Source organism: Lissotriton vulgaris, chromosome 1_1 (assembly GCF_964263255.1).
Source record: "Lissotriton vulgaris chromosome 1_1, aLisVul1.2, whole genome shotgun sequence".
Lineage (NCBI taxonomy): Eukaryota > Metazoa > Chordata > Amphibia > Caudata > Salamandridae > Lissotriton > Lissotriton vulgaris.
This window is the reverse complement of record NC_141685.1, coordinates 81,165,652-81,181,903: the sequence shown is the minus strand read 5'-3', so window position 1 is coordinate 81,181,903 and position 16,252 is coordinate 81,165,652. Positions and strand designations below refer to the sequence as shown.

At 53.6% G+C, this 16,252-nt stretch overlaps 1 protein-coding gene across 1 annotated transcript in view; it reads right to left on the bottom strand.

The window, feature by feature from the left end:
- The window catches only part of LOC147737432 (uncharacterized), a 101,529-nt gene extending 87,362 nt beyond the window's left edge, over positions 1-14,167 (bottom strand). The window contains exon 1 of the mRNA XM_086924019.1: positions 13,933-14,167. The gene's annotated coding sequence lies outside the window, so the exon portion shown is untranslated. The remainder of the gene's footprint in view (positions 1-13,932) is intronic.
- Between the last annotated feature and the right edge of the window lie 2,085 nt (positions 14,168-16,252).

The following is a 16,252-nucleotide window of genomic DNA, read 5'->3' as shown; positions in this document are numbered from 1 at the left end:
CAGGCGCAATCGCGTGGCTATTGCCGCCCCCCCCCGGACTCACTAGTGCCTCAGCCCAATCCTCCTCCTCTAGGTCCCCTACATCCTCCTCCCAAGCCGTCTTGAGCCTCTGTAAAGTTGCGGAACAGTGAATGATCAGTGTCTGATATATGCGGGAAATCTTGTGGTCAGGCAGCTCCCCCATAAAGACCTTAGCCTTGATGGGGCTGAAGTCGGGGAGAGATTCCAGGCCCTCCAAACAAGGCGCCAGCGCATGCCGAAACTGGAGGTATCTAAAAAACTGGGAACGTGGCATGGCGTACTCATCTCGCAGATCTTGAAATGATTTAAGTGTTACATCGGACATCACATCCCCCAGAACTGTGATGCCAATGGAATCCCATCCCCTAAAGCCTTGCAGGGCAGCAAGCTGGGGTAAGCGTCCATTACCCCAAAGAGGAGTCTCTCTAGTCAGAACATTCCACCACCCAATCCTGCGCTTGGCCTGCCTCCAAATATGAAACACAACCTGTGTAGCCGGGGGCAGAGTCTTCTGACGTGGTGCGGAGTACAATAACATATGTAAAGAGTGACTGCCCATGAGCTGCCACTCAACCGCATAAGCCGGGTCATTCCTATCTCCGTACCACCATTCGTTAAGAACCAGCAAGTGTGCAGCTTGGTAGTAGGAGAGGACATCCGATGTAGCTAGTCCCCCCGTGTGCGTAGATAGGAAGCATGTGCACATGGCCACCTAACCGCGCCTCCACCTCATAAAAATCCGCCCAGTGCCGAATTAACCTGCCAGAACCATAGGGGTGGAATCTGGTAGGGATGGTTTTGTAACTGATAAAGAAGACGAGGGAGCACCACCATCTTAAATATAGCTCACCGACCGTAAATCGTCATGGGTATACGAGACCACACCTTGAGATCCTCTTTAGTACGATCCCAGACCGGGGCCAAATTACGCTCCCTGGCTACCGCCGGGACATTGGACAAAAAAAAACCAAGTACTTCACCCCCCCCCCCCGTCGCCAATTGTAGGGCCGATGCCCATTCCCCCAACCCAGACCCACCCCCAGGACCCAGAGTGTGGATTTATGTGGATTCATATATAGCCCCAAGGTCTCACCGGAAATCTGGAGAATGCGCAATAATCGCGGCCCGATCTATGCAAGTCTGTAAGAAAGAACAGCAGGTCATCCGTGTATAATGCTATCTTATCTGTAAGTCCTGGTGCCCATCGAAACCCTTTAAGCTGAGCATCTATTCGCACCCAGGCCGCCAGTGGCTCCATAGCGAGCACAAAAAGGTAGGGGGAAAGGGGGCAGCCCTGGTGGGTACCCCTCCGGATAGGGAAAGAACAAGAAATCCCCCCCCCCACCCGCACCGAAGTCGTTAAGGTAGTATATAACAGCTGCAGATAAGCAAAAAAACACGTTCCCAGATTGAGCCTCCGCAGCAATGCGAACAGGTACACCCAACTCAGAGAATCGAAGGCCCTGTCCATGTCTGCCAGCAGTAGTGCCGCCGACTCCCCGAGCCGCCCATGGACAGACATAGCTACGTGCGCACGCCTAATATTGTGGCGGGTCGCTCTCTGAGGCATGAACCCTGCCTGGTCCAGATGGACTAGAGTCTTAGCCAACACCTTTGCCTCGATATAGAGGAGGGAGATGGGGCGATATGATGCATGCTGCTCCGAAGGTCCACCTGGTTTGTGGAATACCACTATCTCCGCATGCCTCCAGTCCGGGGGAAGCAATCCATCCTCCCACGCCTCCTCCACCACCGGCCAAAAGTGCGGGGCCAAGTGCGTAAAAAACCTTTAAAAAAATTGCAGGGAAACCCATTCGGACCCGGAGCCTTCCCCGGATTCAATTCTCCCAGGGCCACAGCGAATTCATCATCCAACAGAGGCTGATCCAAGTGCTCTCGCACCTCATCCGAAACTGTCTTAGGCAGGAGATCATCAATAAATTTCACAATAACCGCTTCCCCAAGGCACTCTTTGGCACTCTTTGGGAGAGTATAGGTCCTCCAAGTACGCCGCATAGCTTGCGGCAATAGCAGAGGGTTCTAATATCGGCTCCCCCACCAGGTCCACGACCCGTGGTAAGGGCTGGGCATGAAATGAACCTTGGCACAGACGGTGAAGCATTTTGCTCGATTTATCTCCTCATCGACAGACCCTACCGCACGTTGGCAGCCACGCCTGACGAGCCTCGTCTAGCAAGAGTGTTGCGTACTGCTGCTGAGCTAACACCAACTGTCTCCTGGCCGGTCCCCCATCCACCTCCCTGCCCCTTCGCTCCAGTGCCTCAATATCCGCCTCCCTACGCAATAGGTCCCTCTGCCTTTCCTTCCGCGCGGCCACACACCAGGAAATATCCAACCCCGCAAAGTGGGTTTCATCGCCTCCCAGAGCACAGCCGGTGACTCAACTGACCCTACATTTGCAACCAGGTAATTATCTATCTCCTTGGCCAGGTGTTCCCTATATTCCTCTTTCTGCAGCTACCACCCCGACATGCGCCATCTAAGAGGGTGCCTCCCAGGGCCAATCCGAACCTTGAGTGCAACGGATGAATGATCAGGCAGGGCTCTAGGCATAATGTTTGCTGATAGTGCTCTGTGTACCATCCTCCTAGGGAGAAATATGGAATCGAGTCTCGAGAAGGAATCATGTGTTCGCCTACGAACTAGCCTGATTGCTTCGGGGAGCACCACACACAAAACTCCCACAGACCCAGCACACTCCCTAGGACACGTCATACCAATCAAGGAAAGTGCCAAACAATTAAATACTAAACGCAGAGCTTACCAGAAAACCGGATCAGTCTGCCAAAATGCAATTTAAATCAGCTGCAAAAATCAACTCAAAACTGGTCTGGAAAACAAGAGGAGAATGTACTGAGGCAAAATGGCTTAAGATCTTTGAGCTGTTGGCACCGAGTAAATCCCAAGAATTATGGCATTACTTAAACAACCTTACCCACTGGGCCACTAATAGGGAGAACCTAATTGACGCAAGCACTTGGGTAGCAAATGTGAAAAGCTTGTACTTGGATGATTCCAACTCAACTCCTCCAACCAGCCTATTAACACCTTGGGAGGGAACAGGCAACTTTACCCCTGAATCTACTCTCTCGCTTGATGATTCAACCCTCCCAAGTAAAGGATTAGTCTGCACTATCCTAAAGAAGATTTGACAAAACGGAGCGCCTGGCCCCAATGGGCCGCCCAGCTCCCTCTTCAGGGAAGACATAATCTTCTGGACGGAAAATTTCACACAGCTATATGCCGAATGCAGGCTCTTGGGGGATGTTCCAGATTTCTGGAGGGGATCACTGCTGAACCCAATATTTAAACAAGCATTTGCAATGCAATAGGTCTCGGATTATTAAAGTTTGAGCTATTAGCATTGCAACTGGAGCTGATGTCAAGCGCTCTGATAACTTTGGGACGAGTTTGCGCTATATAAAACTGCAAAACAAAAAAATAAGCATTTGCATTTCAATATGTCTCGCTTTACTGAATGTTTGAGCTATTGGCCTTGCATTGTTATTATCAACGCCTATAGCTCAAACTTTTAGTAATGCGAGACCTATTGCATTTCAAATGCTTGTTCTCCCTTGGAGCAGGCTTGGAGGCCGGGCTGGCAGGTTTGATTGCGGGTTGGGCACTGAAAGAGTGGACAGTGCGGCATGTTGCACAAGAGGTGACAAAAGAAGTGGAGAAGTGTGGCTCACTGGTTAGAGGAGGCAGACCTGGAAGCAGAGGTCAGCCCGGGACCAGGGTTCAATTCCCGGCTCGGCGGGGTCTTGAGTCCTAAAATGTCCATGGACTCGACAATTCTCGCTCCGGTGCCTACTTGATTCACGGGTTCACACTCTGCGACTCTGGGCAATAGCTTGCTTAATCTCCACAACGGCCCCTCGCGGCGGGATGCCTGGCTTTCACCTTGCGGATACCCTGCAGGGGTTATCTCACAGGGGAATACCAGGACGGGTTCCCTAAGCAAGCGCTTAGAAACCGCTTGGTGATTTGCGCTATATAAATTCCTGTACATTTACAAAAGAGAGAGGAGAGAAAAAGGGGGTGGCAAACTGGAGGTTTCTGAGCCAACAGGTGCCACGGACAAGGAAAATAGATGAATTGAAAGGGCCACGACATGGACAGGCGAAACCAGAGACCAGAGAAGAAAGAAGCAACAGAAAAGGGAACTGGGCTTATAGGAATAAGAGAGGGAAAGAAGGATTGGCGAATGACAGACAAGAAGTTGATGGGATATTGAGTTAGATGGGCAAAGATAGCAGCAGACACTTCATTTCAGGGAGTGGAATGAAAAAAGATAGAAGCAGCTGAGGGCAGGCCTCCCAAGAAGGACATGAATACATTCGACATCGCTATACACTCAAATTAACAGAATGAGCAGGATAGCAGTGTGTCCCTCCCTTGAGAGACAAGACATAAGGAGAAGTAATGGAGGAGAGCAGGGAAAAGGAGCAGTGAATGAAGACAATAGAGAGGATGCTACCAATGATTGTTGGGGGTGGGGTAAGGGTGACAGAGTGAGAAATGTGATAAGGAGAGAGACAAGTGCCAATTACAATATGAGTGACAGGTGGCAAAGAGGCATTACAGGGCATACTCCGCTGTACTTGTGGAAGATCGTGGCGACTCGCAGGGATGAAGCCAAAGGGAAAGCCATGGGACTAGGAGGGGGAGAAGGAGTGGGGACTCATGGCAAAGATGGCCAAAGGGTTGCCCTAGACTGGTGGAGGAAACAGAGAGTGGCAGAGACAATGCGGGGAGAGAGAGGAACAAGATCAGAGAAAGGACAGGAGTGTAGCTCCAAGGGGGGTGTTTGGGTTGTTACACACCCCCTAAAAAATGTATTCTGTCGTAATGGTAAGTGTTTGATTTCACCTGGGACTTTTTCATGCTCCCACTGACAAAAACACACACATTGTCCCGCTTTTATGTTTCAAGTATATTGTGTACCCCTAACAACTGGCACCCCTATCTTTTTTCTACTGCACCTTAAAGCCCCCCCTCAAGTCTCGCTTCTCATTTAATGTATTTTAACAAGATGTTCCAGCGTGAGTGTTGGGAAATCTGAACTCCCCTCCCCCCCTAAATCATAGTGACACCCCTGGGTCTGGGGAGACCCAAGAGGTAGCTTGAGAGGTTTCAGAAGGGAGGAAGAGGAGTTTGAGGGGGTAAAGACAGATCAGAATGTAGAGAGAAACAAGAGACAGACAGTCACATGTTTTGAAAGTAGAGCCAGGGAAAATGAAGGAAGACTGGTAGTGAGATTGGGTATGTGAAAGACTATAGAAGGGGTGGACGAATCTGACAGAGATATAGGATGGTTATAAAGGATGTACTCGAAAACTTGGAAAGTGTGTGGGCGTGGACGATAAAACAAATGAAGACTGTACAAGGTTGAGACCCGTGAAGACAACGTTAGTGGGAGTGCCAGCGATGGCACCAGAAAAAAAACGAGCCCACGGGATAATTTATAGCTCATATGTCCCCCATACATCACTGCTCTAAGGAAACAGGCCTTTTCCTTCTACTGGTCATTCAGCAAATGCCAAACTGAACAGGCTGCACAGGTTGAAACCACGTTTTTCTTCAAAAGGGCATCCTGAAGTCTACTGTAGTGGTTTCCTTGAAGGCACAGCCCGAGATCACAAGGTCAATACACAATTGGATTTAGCCGAACTCAAACTGCAACATCACAACGCGTGCATTAGTGGGTGTGCCACAAACAGATCCTCACTGGAGGGTTTTAGCAGAGACTAGAAAAAAGGAAGAGACCATTCATTCATGCGGCTCATCGTCCAACCTTTCACTCCTCTTTCCTTCGCAACGTGAAAGGAGAGTTGGGTTAGCATTCTGCTGTGATGTAGGGTTTATAATGGGAGTCCAATCAGACATTTTTTTTTTAAGTTTTAGATTGCGTGCAAACTCGACCTAAAGGTATCAAAGTGCTTTACATGGGCACCAGTTGCGTAACAGACGGAAACATTTTTTTTTTTTAGGGGGGGGTAAGTGATTTGCCAAGAATCACAGGATGATGAGTGTCCCCGCCGAGACTAGAATCTGGATCGAGGTCGACCGACCTCGAAGCGTTACCTAGCAGTGTTACCCATTATAAGGTATTCGGAGGCCGCTTCACTATAATTGAGTCTGTCTTTTAATTCCCAACGTAGGCTTAAGAGGGCTGTACGTTTTACTTGCATTACAGACCATGCGCAAACAAGGTGATTATCCACATTTAAAGAGCATCTCAGCAGCAAAAAATGGGGCAGTCTACAACCCTCAGGAGGCAGAGCGGCCTCCACAGGAACTGCGCCTGGAGGGGCAGATTAATAGGTGGCAGTGCCCCCGCAGCACGGGAGCATCTCAGGAGCAGAGTGGGAGCAGCCTACAACCCCCAGGAGGCAGAGTGCCACCAACGTAACCCCGTCCGGAGGTGCAGATTAAAATGCGACAGAGCCCCCACAGCTTTGAACGCGCCCGGGAGAAGACCAGGCCTGTCAGCACCGGTTCGAGCCTGGGCTTGGTCCCCCTCTTTGAGTCCCCAGTTCGACTGATAGACTCATCGTGTACAACCACACGGACTTCACTCGCTGGACTGAAGGTACTTAAAAACATTCAATTAACAATTTTATTATTAATAACAAGAGAAAGACGGAGGAAATGGAAAAAAAGAGAGCATTGGAGTGCTTATTTCTCTATTCTCAACAGCAGGCACCAGTCACACATTTTAAGATTGCTGTTAAAATCTAGAACATCCTCCGTCTTGCTAGGAGACAAATTGCTGCTGGCATCTCAGGACAGAAAGCAACTTGTAAACAGGTCTTTGATTTGCGGCTAAGAACGACACAACGAATACATGGAAACAAATCATGTAAATCAATTTGGAAACTCTTGCAATAATCAAATCTTCCTACAGTCTACACATAAAAGCACTAAAAGGCAAAAAGAACACGCACCTACCTCTCTCAGTGCCCTCACTGCGCTGCGAAACTTCTCGATGTAAGCCAGAAAGAGAGCAGTGATCAGCGCGCGGCGGGGACGCTGGCGCCGTGAGCGTGCGCGCGACTGAATCCGCGTGTGGCCAGCACTTGTCGCTCCCTCTCCTATTAGGATTGCTGGGCGCGTGCCCAGCTCCTGTCTCCTTTTGTCGGTTTTGGCAGCTGACATGATTACAATAGTTCTCTGCCGAGAACGCGCTTCGCGCGTCTCTAGGCCGAGACCTAAAAAGGGCTCAACACCGATCCAAAGAACTACCGCATGATCGCCCTGCTGGACATTGAGGGCAAAGCTTATGCAAGCACTCTCCTAGCGGAACTAGCAGACTGGGCTGGCAATGAAGGACTTCTGCCCTTTTTTCAGACAGGGTTCAGACCAGGGGGCTCCACTGTGGATAACATCATTGCCCTGTCATAGCTAGCCCAACAAGCGGTAACCCATTGAACCCATTGAACCCTGCCACTCTTTGCCTGCTTCATCGACTATTCAGCAGCCTTCGACAGGGTAGATCGTACCATCCTTTGGCAGAAATTGGCACGTTGGAACATCAGTCCGCCTTTACTACAAGCAATTAGATCACTGTATTCACAAACGTGGGTTAGAGTCAAACTCTCGAATGAGTTCGCCACAGAGAAAATCTCCACAGATCGAGGGCTAAAACAGGGCTGCATCCTGGCCCGATGCTATTCCATTTATATACAGGTGACATGGGTCAAGCCCTGTATGGAGCCACTTTAGTCACCCCCAGGATCGGGCACACAAAGATCCAACTGATGCAATACGCAGACGACCTGGTTCTTTTGGATCATACCAAAATTGGATTACAAAAAGCACTTACAGCCCTCGCAGTCTATAATGACAAAAACAAGTTGGTTGCTAACCCAACCAAATCTAAAATAGTGATTTTTGGCCACTATCCCAAAAAAAAGGGGCCATGTGGAGGCAGGGTCCGTTGACCTTGGATCGTGTACAACATTATAACTATGTAGGGGCATGGCTTAGCGATACGGGCCGTCCACGGATTCATCTTAACAAACTGTAGAAGAAAGGGAAAAGGGTCACCTACGCTCTCTGCAAATTACACGCCACCCTAGATAGTCCAACAACAACCGCCATTCAAAGAGTACTGAGGGCGAAACTACTACCATCTACTAATTATGCCCAACAGGCCTTTCCAGGGAAATTTGGGAATGATCTAGAAAAAATACACTGTAGAGCCTACAAAAAGCAATTTCGCCTACCAGCTTGCACCACGAACAACTTAATTTATCTAGAGTTTAATGTCAACCAACAAAAACTGGAAGAGATGGCGGCTCTGAGTAAATACTTCTACCTAACAATAGCGGTCCCGGAGAACTCAATGAAAGTCATCATAAAGCACATCTTTCAACAACCTGGCAATCCTTGGTCTGCTTGTCTTGCCTCTGCTAAAGATCTGCTTCAACTTGCAACAGAGAATTGAGACGCAAGCATAATCAAATACTCCAGTATTAAAAAAACAATAAAAATGCAAGTACGTCTACAGTCTCCGACCTTGGATATGGAATCCTTAGTAGAAAGAGGTTTTCACGAGACTCAAAGTCTCCCCCACATATTGCCCAGCCTCAAACTCCATCTTACGCAGGCTGTGGGGAAAGTAGCCCTAAACAGAATTCTAGCTGCAAGACTACATCCCCTCCCTCTCAAAGATCTATATCCAACTGGGAAAGTAAGGTTTGCCATTAGGGAATGCCGCCTTTGTAACTACAAACGCGAGTCTTTGGGCCATATTCTACTCTGCTGCCCGGCCCTGCGTGTAGCCCGCAGACTCTACCATAGACCAATTCTGCTCCATCTGGGCACTCACACTGTACAGGAGGCAGTCCTTTGCCTTTACACGTTGGACACAGTGAAGCACATGGCCAACTTACTTGCCTAAAACTGATGGGCACTTCACCCTAGGCTGCTAGGTAGGCACTGATGGGACTGCTGTTTGGCCCCCTTCTTAAAATAGACTGATTTAATACAAAAGACTGATCAACACTTGGCTGTTTTTACCCAACTAAGTAAAGAGAATCTCAACACTGTATAGTATACACTTGCTTTTAAAATATTTTTTAGACTTTATACTGTTTTTACATAAACTGTATTTTTGTAATGGTTTAAAGTAACCACACAAATAAAGAATTCATTCATTCGGTGCTGCAGCCCACTAGTGGCCCTTAGTTTACAGGCCATGGGCCCATGTAGGGCTACCTACCTAGCAGCACACGCGCGAGCGAGATAATTGAAAACAGATGGTGCTCCCGCAAGGGAAACGTCAAATGTGCACAAGTGCCAATAGAGAACAGTGCAAAACATGCACGAGTTTAAACAAAAGTCCTGAGCGACTCCAAGAGGTCTCTTCTAAGCAGCACTTGAGCGCTGTGTAGGGGAGACCTAAAATGATTTGCAGCAAGCCCCAGGTCACGTCCCAGATCAGCCAAATTAAAAGATGCTCATGTGGACACACTTCAATCAAAAACATCATTTATAGATGCGGGCAGCAAATGGGTAAAGTCGGTGGTTGCGGTGGCCCAGAAGAAAGGTAAGAATGTGCAACTTGAGATTCTGCAACTACGGTGGCATTCAGAATCATGCGTGAAGCCTCCAAAAGCAGCCCGCCGGAGCCTGAGGAATTGAACAGTTCTGAGTTGCAAGCCGCAACAGTCTTTAGTCTACAGTCGAGGACGTGTGACTGGGAGCCCCAAGGCCACGACGAGTCTCCAACAATCTGGTCGCAGGGCATTGGATTCATTTAGGTATTTTTAATAGCGCTTCCTTTACCCAGAGGTGTCAGAGCGCTTTACGATAGAGCGAAGTATATAGGATTCGATAGTATGTTGACATATTTACAGAGTATAAATCCGCCAAAAATTACACCCTGCAAACTAAGGTTGGAGCGATTCGGGTTCCAGAAAAACACATTCCACAGTTGAAGCGTAAGGACAAACTAGTCTCCAGTGAGGAACACGAAACAGTCAGTTATTGGTCGCCGTGACTTTGGAGAAGAGAAGAGTTTTAAGGTCCTTTCGGAAGATGCGGAAAGAGGTGGCGGTGCGGAGGTACGGAGGAAGCGAGCTCAAAACACTGGCCGCACAGGCGCAGGCGGCGCGCACAAGAACCATACGGCCGCCCGATCACAACCTAGCCCGTCTTGAGTGGTAAGAATGCCGCTGCTGTGCCGCCGTCAGTGAGAGCGCAGCTGGGCCTGGCCTGACCCCCCCCCGCAGAGGAGCATTCACACCCACAGGCCTGTCCCCACCCACAGGCCCCGCCCCCGGCAGCGGCGGAGCATTCACACCCACAGGCCCCGACCCCGGCAGAGGTGCATCCATACCCACAAGCCCCGCCCCCGGCAGAGGAGGAGCATTCACACCCACAGGCCCCACCCCCACCAAAAGGCCCCGCACCCGGCAGAGGAGGAGCATTCACACCCACAGGCCCCGGCCCCACCCACAGGCCCCGCCCCCAGCAGAGGAGGGGCATTCACACCCACAGGCCCCACCCCCACCAAAAGGCCCCGCACCCGGCAGAGGAGGAGCATTCACACCCACAGGCCCCGCCCCCACCCACAGACCCCGCCCCAGCACACGAGGAGCATTCCTACCCACAGGCCCCACCCACAGACCCAGCCCCATGTAGAGGAGGAGCGTAGATGCGCACTCTGGAGGGAATCATTCATGGCCCCCTGGTTTTACCCCGCCCTCAGATCCACTGGCCCCGCCCCCTACAGACCCTGCCCCCACATACACAGGCCCCGCCCCCAGCAGCGGAGGAGCATTCACACCCACAGGCCCAGCCCCCGGCAGAGGAGGTGCATTCACACCCACAGGCCCCGACCCCGGCAGAGGAGGAGCATTCACACCTACAGGCCCCGGCCCCAACCACAGGCCCCGCTCCCAGCAGAGGAGGGGCTTTCACACCCACAGGCCCCACCTCAAAGCCGCGCCCCCGGCAGAGGAGGAGCATTCACACCCACAGGCCCCGCCCCCACCCACAGACCCCGCCCCCGGCAGAGGAGCATTCACACCCACAGGCCCCACCCCCACCCAAAGGCCCCGCCCCCAGCAGAGGTGGAGCATTCACACCCACAGGCCCCGCCGCCACCCACAGACCCCGCCCCCGGCAGAGGAGGGGCATTCACACCCACAGGCCCCGCCCCCACCCACAGACCCCGCCCCAGCACACGAAGAGCATTCCTACCCACAGGCCCCACCCACAGACCCAGCCCCATGTAGAGGAGGAGCGTAGATGCGCACTCTGGAGGGAATCATTCATGGCCCCCTGGTTTTACCCCGCCCTCAGATCCACTGGCCCCGCCCCCTACAGACCCTGCCCCCACATACACAGGCCCCGCCCCCAGCAGCGGAGGAGCATTCACACCCACAGGCCCAGCCCCCGGCAGAGGAGGTGCATTCACACCCACAGGCCCCGACCCCGGCAGAGGAGGAGCATTCACACCTACAGGCCCCGGCCCCAACCACAGGCCCCGCTCCCAGCAGAGGAGGGGCTTTCACACCCACAGGCCCCACCTCAAGGCCGCGCCCCCGGCAGAGGAGGAGCATTCACACCCACAGGCCCCTCCCCCACCCACAGACCCCGCCCCCTCAGAGGAGCATTCACACCCACAGGCCCCACCCCCACCCAAAGGCCCCGCCCCCAGCAGAGGTGGAGCATTCACACCCACAGGCCCCGCCGCCACCCACAGGCCCAGCCCCCGGCAGAGGAGGAGCATTCACACCCACAGGCCCCGACCCCGGCAGCCGAGGAGCATTCACACCCACAGGCCCCGCCCCCGGCAGAGGAGGAGCATTCACACCTACAGGCCCCGGCCCCAACCACAGGCCCCGCTCCCGGCAGAGGAGGGGCTTTCACACCCACAGGCCCCACCTCAAGGCCGCGCCCCCGGCAGAGGAGGAGCATTCACACCCACAGGCCCAGCCCCCGGCAGAGGAGGTGCATTCACACCCACAGGCCCCGACCCCGGCAGAGGAGGAGCATTCACACCTACAGGCCCCGGCCCCAACCACAGGCCCCGCTCCCAGCAGAGGAGGGGCTTTCACACCCACAGGCCCCACCTCAAGGCCGCGCCCCCGGCAGAGGAGGAGCATTCACACCCACAGGCCCCGCCCCCACCCACAGACCCCGCCCCCGGCAGAGGAGCATTCACACCCACAGGCCCCACCCCCACCCAAAGGCCCCGCCCCCAGCAGAGGTGGAGCATTCACACCCACAGGCCCCGCCGCCACCTACAGACCCCGCCCCCGGCAGAGGAGGGGCATTCACACCCACAGGCCCCACCCCCACCAAAAGGCCCCGCACCCGGCAGAGGAGGAGCATTCACACCCACAGGCCCCGCCCCCACCCACAGACCCCGCCCCAGCACACGAGGAGCATTCCTACCCACAGGCCCCACCCACAGACCCAGCCCCATGTAGAGGAGGAGCGTAGATGCGCACTCTGGAGGGAATCATTCATGGCCCCCTGGTTTTACCCCGCCCTCAGATCCACTGGCCCCGCCCCCTACAGACCCTGCCCCCACATACACAGGCCCCGCCCCCAGCAGCAGAGGAGCATTCACACCCACAGGCCCAACCCCCGGCAGAGGAGGTGCATTCACACCCACAGGCCCCGACCCCGGCAGAGGAGGAGCATTCACACCTACAGGCCCCGGCCCCAACCACAGGCCCCGCTCCCAGCAGAGGAGGGGCTTTCACACCCACAGGCCCCACCTCAAGGCCGCGCCCCCGGCAGAGGAGGAGCATTCACACCCACAGGCCCCGCCCCCACCCACAGACCCCGCCCCCGGCAGAGGAGCATTCACACCCACAGGCCCCACCCCCACCCAAAGGCCCCGCCCCCAGCAGAGGTGGAGCATTCACACCCACAGGCCCCGCCGCCACCCACAGGCCCAGCTCCCGGCAGAGGAGGAGCATTCACACCCACAGGCCCCGACCCCGGCAGCCGAGGAGCATTCACACCCACAGGCCCCGCCCCCGGCAGAGGAGGTGCATTCACACCCACAGGCCCCGCCCCCGGCAGAGGAGGAGCATTCACACCTACAGGCCCCGGCCCCAACCACAGGCCCCGCTCCCGGCAGAGGAGGGGCTTTCACACCCACAGGCCCCACCTTAAGGCCGCGCCGCCGGCAGAGGAGGAGCATTCACACCCACAGGCCCCGCCCCCACCCACAGACCCCGCCCCCGGCAGAGGAGCATTCACACCCACAGGCCCCACCCCCACCCAAAGGCCCCGCCCCCAGCAGAGGAGGAGCATTCACACCCACAGGCCCCGCCGCCACCCACAGACCCCGCCCCGGGCAGAGGAGGAGCATTCACACCCACAGGCCCCGCCCCCACCCACAGACCCCGCCCTTGGCAGAGGAGCATTCACACCCACAGGCCCCACCCCCACCCAAAGGCCCCGCCCCCAGCAGAGGAGGAGCATTCACACCCACAGGCCCCGCCGCCACCCACAGACCCCGCCCCGGGCAGAGGAGGAGCATTCACACCCACAGGCCCCGCCCCCACCCACAGACCCCGCCCCCGGCAGAGGAGCATTCACACCCACAGGCCCCACCCCCACCCAAAGGCCCCGCCCCCAGCAGAGGAGGAGCATTCACACCCACAGGCCCCGCCGCCACCCACAGACCCCGCCCCGGGCAGAGGAGGAGCATTCACACCCACAGGCCCCGCCGCCACCCACAGACCCCGCCCCGGGCAGAGGAGGAGCGTTCATGCGCACTCTGGAGAGAATCATTCAATGACCCCTAGTTTTATCCCGCCCACAGATCCACTGGCCCCGCCCCCACTATCACTGGCCCCGCCCCCCCAAGGTTCCCATACCTCAATGCTCTTCGACCGCGAGGCCGTTTCTTACCTTTACTCCCTCGTGCGTTCCGCCTGAGAGAGGAGGAGGCGGCGGCGGCGGCCCTGAGGTGACTCCGGCTCTCGAGGCGCCGCCGGGATCAACAAACCGCGCGCGGGAGAAGAGCCACGGTCAGGATCCACAGCTGCGCATGCGCAGAAACAACAGTGTGGCCACAAGTGCGCATGCGCAGGATGTCTGCTCGTTATGGCCGTGCATGCGCTGATAATAGCGAAGCTCCACACTGTCTTCCGTCTAAACACGGGAAAGCTCCAAGACCGAACTACGAGCGCGATTTAAAGAGGATTTGATGGGTTAACAACTGCGCATGCGTTGAGGACAGACACAGCCGCGGGTTATTGAGTGCCTTTTGATTAACAACTGCGCATGCGCTGAGGCCAGTAACTGTATTTTGCCTGACCTGTCCGCGCAATGCAAACATTACCCGGAAGCGGAAGCGCGGCTGTCCCGGGGTGAATATCAGAAGCTTCAACTTCAGTTACTCTGAGGAGAAAGGCCAGTCTGTCGTGGCTCCCACTGCTGCGTTTTCAGCTGGAACCAAAGAAATTAAACTGGAATCCAGCGCCGAGCTCGCCCAGCCGCCCTGCCACATTTACAGGCGATTTAAAAGCTTCGAACAACAGTCTGAGACACTGCTCTCCCGGCGCCCAGGCCCCGCCCCGTCCCCGGAATGGATTACTGTCCTAGGCGGACACCTCTCACTGCCCACACTTGCTACTTCACCGTCCTACAGACGCACAACACCCGATGCTACCGAAAGACCTATAAATGCTGCTGGGATCCTGTCAAGGAGTGTGCAAAACTCGGATTATTTCATGCTGCGTCATTGGGAGAATGTTCAGACAAATGACGGGAAATCATAGGTAGTTAGGAGAAATGGAAACCAGCTTTGATTGCTGTACTCTACGCGTTCCCTCATCCACTTTGGGGGCGTGGATGCATTTCACACTCACTGAACAGTTGTGTAAAACACCCGCTCCACACACCGGCTGCTCGCTTTCTGTGGCTCAGGTTGTGACCTTGCGCTCATATTTACGTGGCCTGGCGCAGCAGTCTCGGTGCATGAATTTCATGGAATGAGAGTGATGTGAAAGGACAGAACCTCACTCGATGATGCCAGAGTGAAGCGAATTGTGCCCAGGTCTCCTCCAGTGTGTAGTTAGGTTGAAGCAGCTTTCTGTATTGACCTCACCCTGCAGACTCCTCAGTCAGAGCTCAACTGACTTTTCGTCCACACTCCAATGATGTGTTGTACTAAACCTTTTAGCCAGCCCACCGATGACTCTTCATCCGAGCAATACTGACTCTTCAGGCAACATTCAAGGAGATGTTAATCTCTGAAAGACACAGGCTTTGAAGTGGTTGCTAAAGTCATTTCTGGACTCGCCTACTATTTTACATCGCGTCCTCTGCATCCCCGGCAAACGTGTGACATCTTCAAATTACACAGCAGGCAGCACTAAAGATAGAAGGGGGGATTAAGATGGTACAACAGAGTTCCTTCCATCTGTAAGTCTCTGGATTCACTCTGAATGGAAGACAGGGAGGCAAGGACCAGTGGGTATCACTTCTTAAGTTTTGATCTATCAGGCCCACTGCTGCTTTTCCAAGCAAGCCTCACTCGTGTGAAACTTATTGCATCGCTCCCTGCCAAGGAGTCCACATTCCAGCGGTTCTAAGTCAAATAAGTGAGCAGTAGTAAAATGTGCTATAGCCTCAAAAAACACTACTGTAAACAATCCATAGAATCTTCTTTCAACACCCAAACAGTGTAGCTTTGTGTCCATTAAATATATCTTTTATTTTATCTTACACCTTTACTTTCCTGCTAGGGTTTCATAATCAAAAAATATTCAAAGAAATACGAACATATATAGCAGGATTTGGGTTAGCCCTCTTTAGCAATTCCTTTGATCGAGCTAACTTCACATTCTGCTTGGGCCATGACATCATATAGCATGTGGGTCTCACTATATTTACCTACAGGGGGCACCACTTTACCTGTTCACCTATGCACATTTGCTGAAATTTTGTTTGCTTCACTGGCAGAGCTGGTAAGACAGTGCTTTGGATTTCTATTTTTTCTGTGGGTCCCATTCATTTCCTTTTTGTTGTTTTTTTAGGTCTTGTCTACAGATAGCTTTAGCTGTCTATAGGTAGACCTTTTGTGTCATTGTTAATATTGATAAAATTGATGCCAATGTTTATAATCATGCATTTGTATATATGAGTGAAATCACATCACTATTAAACTCGCCCACCATGAACACTCTATTAACCCCAATCCAAAAATGCATGGTCAGGCAGGCTC